At 54.1% G+C, this 6,967-nt stretch overlaps 1 non-coding gene across 1 annotated transcript; it reads left to right on the forward strand.

Annotated features, from left to right (window-relative positions):
* Positions 1 to 3,399: 3,399 nt before the first annotated feature.
* LOC144669123 (U2 spliceosomal RNA) lies at positions 3,400 to 3,583 on the forward strand. The gene has a single exon (XR_013573603.1). It is a non-coding gene; the product is annotated as a U2 spliceosomal RNA (small nuclear RNA).
* Positions 3,584 to 6,967: the final 3,384 nt, after the last annotated feature.

The raw sequence follows: 6,967 nt of genomic DNA on the forward strand, positions 1-6,967 counted from the left end.
TCCCACTGCTGCTGGCGACCTCCAGGCCGGTCACTCTGGGCGGGGACTTCAACTGCATCATCGATGCGGCTGGACGATCCGGCAGGGCCGGAAGCAGATTGGACGCTACGTCCAGATCCCTGATGGAAACAGTTAAGGATGCCAAGCTGCACGACGTCTTCAGCAACCCTGCAGACGGAGCGCAGCGTAGATACACCTGGTCGCGGCCAGACGGGTCCATTCGTTCCAGGATAGACTTCCTGTTTGTGTCCCGTGCATTCACAGTCAGATCCACCGAGGTCAAGCCGGTGTTCTTCTCTGACCACTGCCTCCTACTGGCGGACTGCCACTTGGAGGAAGACCTGAGGGTGGGCAGGGGGGCATGGAAGCTAAATGTGCAACTGCTGACCCCAGAGAACATTGAGGAGCTCAAGAGGGATTACAAAGGTTGGAGAACCGTGAAACCCCTCTTTGAGTCCCTGACACACTGGTGGGAAGTGATCAAGGGAAGCATCAAGAGGTTTTTCATCCGCAAAGGCACCCAGAAAGCTAGAAAGGAACAGAGGGAAATGTCCCGACTCCAGGAAAAGATGCAGAATCTGCTCCGGCTGCAGTCGATGGGGGTGGATGTCAAGGAGGAGCTCCAAGAGGTGAAGGGCCAGCAAGCCTCGCACTTTGCCTCGGAGGCCTCCAAGATCATCTTCCGTTCCAGAGTCCGCTCCGTGGAGCAGGATGAGACGTGCTCACGTTTCTTCTTCCAAAAGGTACACAGAGAGCGCTCTGTGATCAGCAGCCTGAAGGAAGAAGACGGCTCAGTAAAGTCATCACGGTCCGACATTCTGAGGATCAGCAAATCCTTTTATGCCGGACTGTATGACGTGAAGCCCACGGACAGCACGGCCTCCCAGTCCTTCCTGTCCTCTATCACGGAGGTCTTAGACCACAGTACGCGGGAGAGCCTGGACAAACCGCTAACTCCTGATGAACTGACTAAGACCCTCGAGTCCTTCCAGAAGAGTAAAACCCCCGGAAGCGACGGCTTGCCGGCGGAGTTGTATTCGGCTCTGTGGGACTTGATCGGCCCAGACCTGCTAGGAGTGTACGAGAGTATGCTCCTGACCGGTAGTATGTCAGAATCCATGAGGAAAGGCATCATCACCCTCATCTACAAGCACAAGGGGGAAAGGGAGGAAATTAGAAATTGGCGACCCATTTCACTGTTGAATGTGGACTATAAGATTCTGTCCAAGGTCATCGCCAACCGGGTCAAATCCGCTCTGGAATTGGTGATTCACCCTGACCAGACCTGCTCTGTGCCAGGCAGGAAGATCTCTGACAGCCTGGCGCTGCTCAGGGATACGATTGCCTATGTACAGGACAGGGGTGTGGATACCTGCCTCATCAGCTTGGATCAGGAGAAGGCCTTTGACAGAATATCGCACACCTACATGGGGGATGTGCTCTCCAAAATGGGCTTTGGGGAGGGAATTCGAAATTGGATCCAACTGCTCTACACTAACATCAGTAGCGCAGTCTCAATCAATGGGTGGGAAACAGATAGCTTTCCGATTAAATCTGGAGTCAGGCAGGGCTGTCCTCTCTCGCCTGTCCTTTTCGTGTGCTGCATAGAACCCTTTGCCGAGTCCATCAGGAAGGATCCGGGCATAAGAGGAGTGACGATCCCAGGCAGTGGAGGCACTCAGGTAAAAGCCTCCCTGTACATGGACGACGTCGCCGTCTTCTGCTCGGATCCGCTGTCGGTGCGCAGACTGATGCACGTCTGCGACCAGTTCGAACTGGCCTCGGGAGCCAAGGTAAATCGTGGGAAGAGCGAGGCCATGTTCTTTGGGAACTGGGCTGACCGATCCTTTGTCCCCTTCACTGTCAGGGCTGACGGCCTGAAGGTGCTGGGGATATGGTTCGGAGGGACCGGGGCATGCGTTAGAAACTGGAAGGAGCGAGTGGCTATGGTGAAAAGGAAACTGGGCATGTGGGAGCGACGCTCCCTCTCCATTGCGGGTAAGAACCTGGTCATCAGGTGTGAGGTACTCTCGCTGTTGCTGTATGTGGCGCAGGTCTGGCCCATTCCACACTCCTGCGCGACGGCGATCACTCGAGCCATCTTCCGCTTTATCTGGAGGTCGAAAATGGATCGTGTCTGCAGGGACGCGATGTACAAGCCTCTAGATAAAGGGGGAAAAAACGTGCCCAACATCGCCCTCATACTGATGGCCACCTTTGTGTGTGGCTGCATCAAGCGGTGCGTACACCCTCAGTACGCAAACACCAAGTGTCACTACGTGCTGAGGTTCTACCTGTCCCCGGTGTTGCGAAGGATGGGTCTGGCCACGCTGCCGCGGAACGCTCCAAGTAGTTGGACCGTGCCCTACCACCTGTCCCTGGTGGAAAAATTTATGCAGAAAAACACCTTTGACCACAAGTCCATCAGGCAGTGGTCAGCACGTAACGTCCTAGAGGCCCTGAGGGAAAAGGAGAGGGTGGACCCTGTGGGATGGTTCCCCGAGCAGACTGTCAAAGTCATTTGGCAGAATGCCTCATCGCCAGAACTTTCCAACAAGCACCAAGACGTAGCTTGGCTGGTGGTGAGAAAGGCCCTCCCCGTCAGATCCTTCCTACACGCCAGGAGTCTCACCCCCTCTGCACGTTGCCCTCGAGGTGGCTGTGGTGGGGAAGAGACCGTTGTTCACCTCCTTGTGGATTGTGCCTTTGCAAAGAAAGTCTGGAGAGAGATGCAGTGGTTGCTGTCGAGGTTCATCCCGAGCAGTTCTGTGACACAGGACTCTGTGCTCTACGGGCTGTTCCCAGGGACACACACCGAGACAAACATCGACTGCAGCTGGAGGATCATCAACTCGGTGAAAGAGGCGCTTTGGTCTGCCCGAAACTTGTTGGTCTTCCAGCACAAAGAGTTGTCCCCGACCGATTGTTGCGGACTGGCACAATCCAAAGTCCAGGACTACGTGCTGAGGGACGCACTAAAGCTTGGGGCAGCTGCCGCAAAGGCGCAATGGGGAAGGGTCGCTGTCTAAGACCTTTCTGCCACAGCGCACCGAGAGACTGGGAACTGTTTAGAGCCCCTCGGGCTGTACAGATCAAAATGAAAGGCTGTAAATGATTGTAATATTGTTTGTACTGATGCACCTGGTGATACATTTTGTAAAAGTTTAACCTGGATTGTACCCTTGTAATGTTGTTTTTGAAATGGTTTTGAATGTGATTGAAGATTTTTTATGAATAAAGTATATTTTTACAAAAAAAAAATCTGGTGTCAGCTGTGGCTCAGTTCATAGCACCCTCGCCTTTGAATCAGAGGGTTGTGGGTTCATGTCCCACTCCTGGAAACCAAGAACTGTGATTGTACTCAAAAGAGTTGCAATCTGTGACTGTTGATAACTCGAAAGAGTTTGAACTGTCCATCATGAAGTAACCATCTGTTCTTATCAGTTTAATATCTGATACGTCCCTTATCTGGGGACCATATATTAAATTGATTTTTGGAGCAGGGAGATGGAATAGGGGCTTGCTCCGTCCACTCCACGCATCGACCCGGTATTGCAGTATCTCTGGGAATGGTGCACCACCCCTTTCCAGGGGATTTTCAATGCTAAAAATAGTTTTCTTACAAACATCTGCTTTCTTTACTTTTCAACATGCACATCTTTCAAAACACAACTTTCTTTCTTTCTCATCGCTTCTCGGCCTTTTGGCTAACATCAAGTGTTGCAGGGGCGACACCATGGTCCTGCCAAGGCAAGGTCGGGATGGAAGGCCGATAACCAATCGCAATCCAAATCCATACCGTGGGTTACCTATCACCGTCCGAGTCACGGTGAACCACAGCGAAGGAGGATCACCTATGGATCGGGGCTTCTTCACCAGGAGGATCCTGTTGAAGGCGTGCGGCTTCCAAGCTACGGAGATCTTCACCCTGCACGACTCCCGCAAAGGCGGTTATTTTGACGTCACGTTCAAGCGGGTGGCAGACTGCGTCCGGCTCCTGAGGGTGTTCGAGGAGAAGAGAGACCTGCCGGAGATGAAGATCCTGACGGCGGAGCCGCACTTTTCTCTGCCGTTCCAACGGGAACGTGAGGTGATGGTGCATGTGTACAACCCCTTCGTCCCTGTCGCCGACGTGGTCACCTTCCTCACCAGGTACTTCGATAAGGTGGGGAGCGGCACCGAGATTCGAGACGACTTGGGGATCTGGACAGGCAAACGCCTGTTTAAGGTCACGCTAAAGACCGATGGTAAGGGAGCCATTTTCCACCCTCCCTCCAGTTTCGCCATCGGGGGAAACCGGGGCTACCTGGTCTACGCTGGGCAACCCAAGCATTGTCGCTCATGCGGCAAGGCTGGTCATGTGGCGGCCAACTGCAGCGCCTCCCTCTGCAAGATCTGCAAACAGGAAGGGCACCAGACAAAAGACTGCAAACAGGCCAAGTGCTGCAACCTGTGCGGCGAGGCAAGTCACCTCTACAGGACCTGCCCCAAACGCTGCCGTACTTACGCACAGGCAACCAAAGCCGACCAGGGGGAAGCAGAAGGAATGTTTCGTGTCACTCCAACCACCAAGGCCCCCAGGGAGCTCAACGGGACAAAGGAGGACACAGAGAGAGACAAGGTGGAGAAAGAGATTGAGGCAACAGAGAGCCAATCAACAGCACTACCCCCTGAACCTCCCAGTCCTCAGGACAGCGAATCAATGGAGGAGGAGGCAGCAGTGGAAAAGCAGCAGGGGGAGTGGCAGACGGTGAAGAACAAGAAAAGTAAGAGGGAGCGAAGAAGAAGCAAAGGCGTTTCCCAGAGAAGCGGCAAGAGGCGTCTCCCATCCGACACGGATGACAAGGGCAGCAGCTCTTCGGATGATGAAGTGCCAGGGCGGCACCGACAGAAGAGGCGGCAAAGCTCCAGGGCGTTGGAGGACGAGACACCCGAGCTCCAGAAAATTGGAGACAACAAGGAGACCAGCGCACCCCAACTTTGCCTGCAACCTGAGGAGGCCAGTGCACCACAGCCCCTGGAATCTGGGAGCAGTGAGGCAATCATCGCACCCCAGCTCCAGGAAGCCGGGAACAGCAACACCCCAGAGGGGGTGAGTTTTGGAGAAGCTTCTCCAGCAAAGGTCATCTCAAAACCCGCTCTCTACGTGAACCTCCAGATGCCACCGGAGCAGAACACGGCCAAGGAGATCTACCTCAGCCCATCCAAAGTGAAGGAATTTGAGCTCACTACGGGTATGAAGGAGCAGACTAAAGGTCTGGGACTCTCAGAGACAGTGGGTTTGGTAGGAGAATAAATGCTTTAAAATGGGTTTAAAGATTGTATCCATAAATGTGCGTAGCATTAAATCTACTACGCGATGTGTTGCGACCTTGGACTACCTAGCCAAGGTCAAAGCTGACCTGTTGTTTCTGCAGGAGTGTGCGATACCGCACCTCAGCTCCTACAGGCAATGGTCACGATGGTGGTCCCACGGGCCATCGATCTGGTCGGGCGGAAACGACTCTCGTTCCTCCGGCCTGGGTATTCTGCTGCGGGGAGGCAACTTCACCGTCTCCGAGGTCAAGGAGGTGGTGGGCGGGCGACTCCTGGTAGCAGACGTAATGTACAAGAACGCTCCACTCCGGTTAATTAACGTGTATGGCCCGGCACAAGGGGCTGAGCGGCTGGAGGTTTTTCAGCAGCTCCCACTGCTGCTGGCGACCTCCAGGCCGGTCATTCTGGGCGGGGACTTCAACTGCATCATCGATGCGGCTGGACGATCCGGCAGGGCCGGAAGCAGATTGGACGCTACGTCCAGATCCCTGATGGAAACAGTTAAGGATGCCAAGCTGCACGACGTCTTCAGCAACCCTGCAGACGGAGCGCAGCGTAGATACACCTGGTCGCGGCCAGACGGGTCCATTCGTTCCAGGATAGACTTCCTGTTTGTGTCCCGTGCATTCACAGTCAGATCCACCGAGGTCAAGCCGGTGTTCTTCTCTGACCACTGCCTCCTACTGGCGGACTGCCACTTGGAGAAGGACCTGAGGGTGGGCAGGGGGGCATGGAAGCTATTCGTGCAACTGCTGACCCCAGAGAACATTGAGGAGCTCAAGAGGGCTTATGAAGGTTGGAGAACCCTGAAACCCCTCTTTGAGTCCCTGACACACTGGTGGGAAGCGATCAAGGGAAACACCAAGAGGCTTTTCATCCTCAAAAGCATCCAGAAAGCTAGAAAGGAAGAGAGGGAAATGTCCCGACTCCAGAAAAACATGCAGAATCTGCTCCGGCTGCGGTCGGTGGGGGTCGATGTCAAGGAAGAACTCCAAGAGGTGAAGAGCCAGCAAGCCTCGCACTTTGCCTCCAAGAACATCTTCCGTTCCAGAGTCCGCTCCGTGGAGCAGGATGAGACGTGCTCACGTTTCTTCTTCCAAAAGGTACAGAGAGAGAGCTCTGTGATCAGCAGCCTGAATGAAGAAGACGGATCAGTAAAGTCAGCGCAGTCCGACATTTTGAGGATCAGCAAATCCTTTTATGCCGGATTTTATGACGTGAAGCCGACGGACAGCACGGCCTCCCAGTCCTCCTTGTCCTCTATCACGGAGGTCTTAGGCGACAGTACACGGGAGAGGCTGGACAAACCACGAACTCCTGACGAACTGACTTAGGCCCTTGAGTCCTTCGAGAAGAGTAAATCTCCCCAGAAGCGACGGCTTGCCGGCGGAGTTGTATTGGGCTCTGTGGGACTGGATGGGCCCAGACCTGCTAGGGGTGTACGAGAGTATGCTCCTGGCCGGCAGTATGTCAGAATCCATGAGGAAAGGCATCATCACCCTCATGTACAAGCACAAGGAAGAAAGGGAGGAAATTAGAAATTGGCGACCCATTTCACTGTTGAATGTGGACTATAAGATTCTGTCCAAGGTCATCGCCAATCGGGTCAAATCCGCTCTGGAATTGGTGATACACCCTGACCAGACCTGCA

This window comes from Cetorhinus maximus, chromosome 28, assembly GCF_964194155.1.
Source record: "Cetorhinus maximus chromosome 28, sCetMax3.hap1.1, whole genome shotgun sequence".
Classification (NCBI taxonomy): domain Eukaryota; kingdom Metazoa; phylum Chordata; class Chondrichthyes; order Lamniformes; family Cetorhinidae; genus Cetorhinus; species Cetorhinus maximus.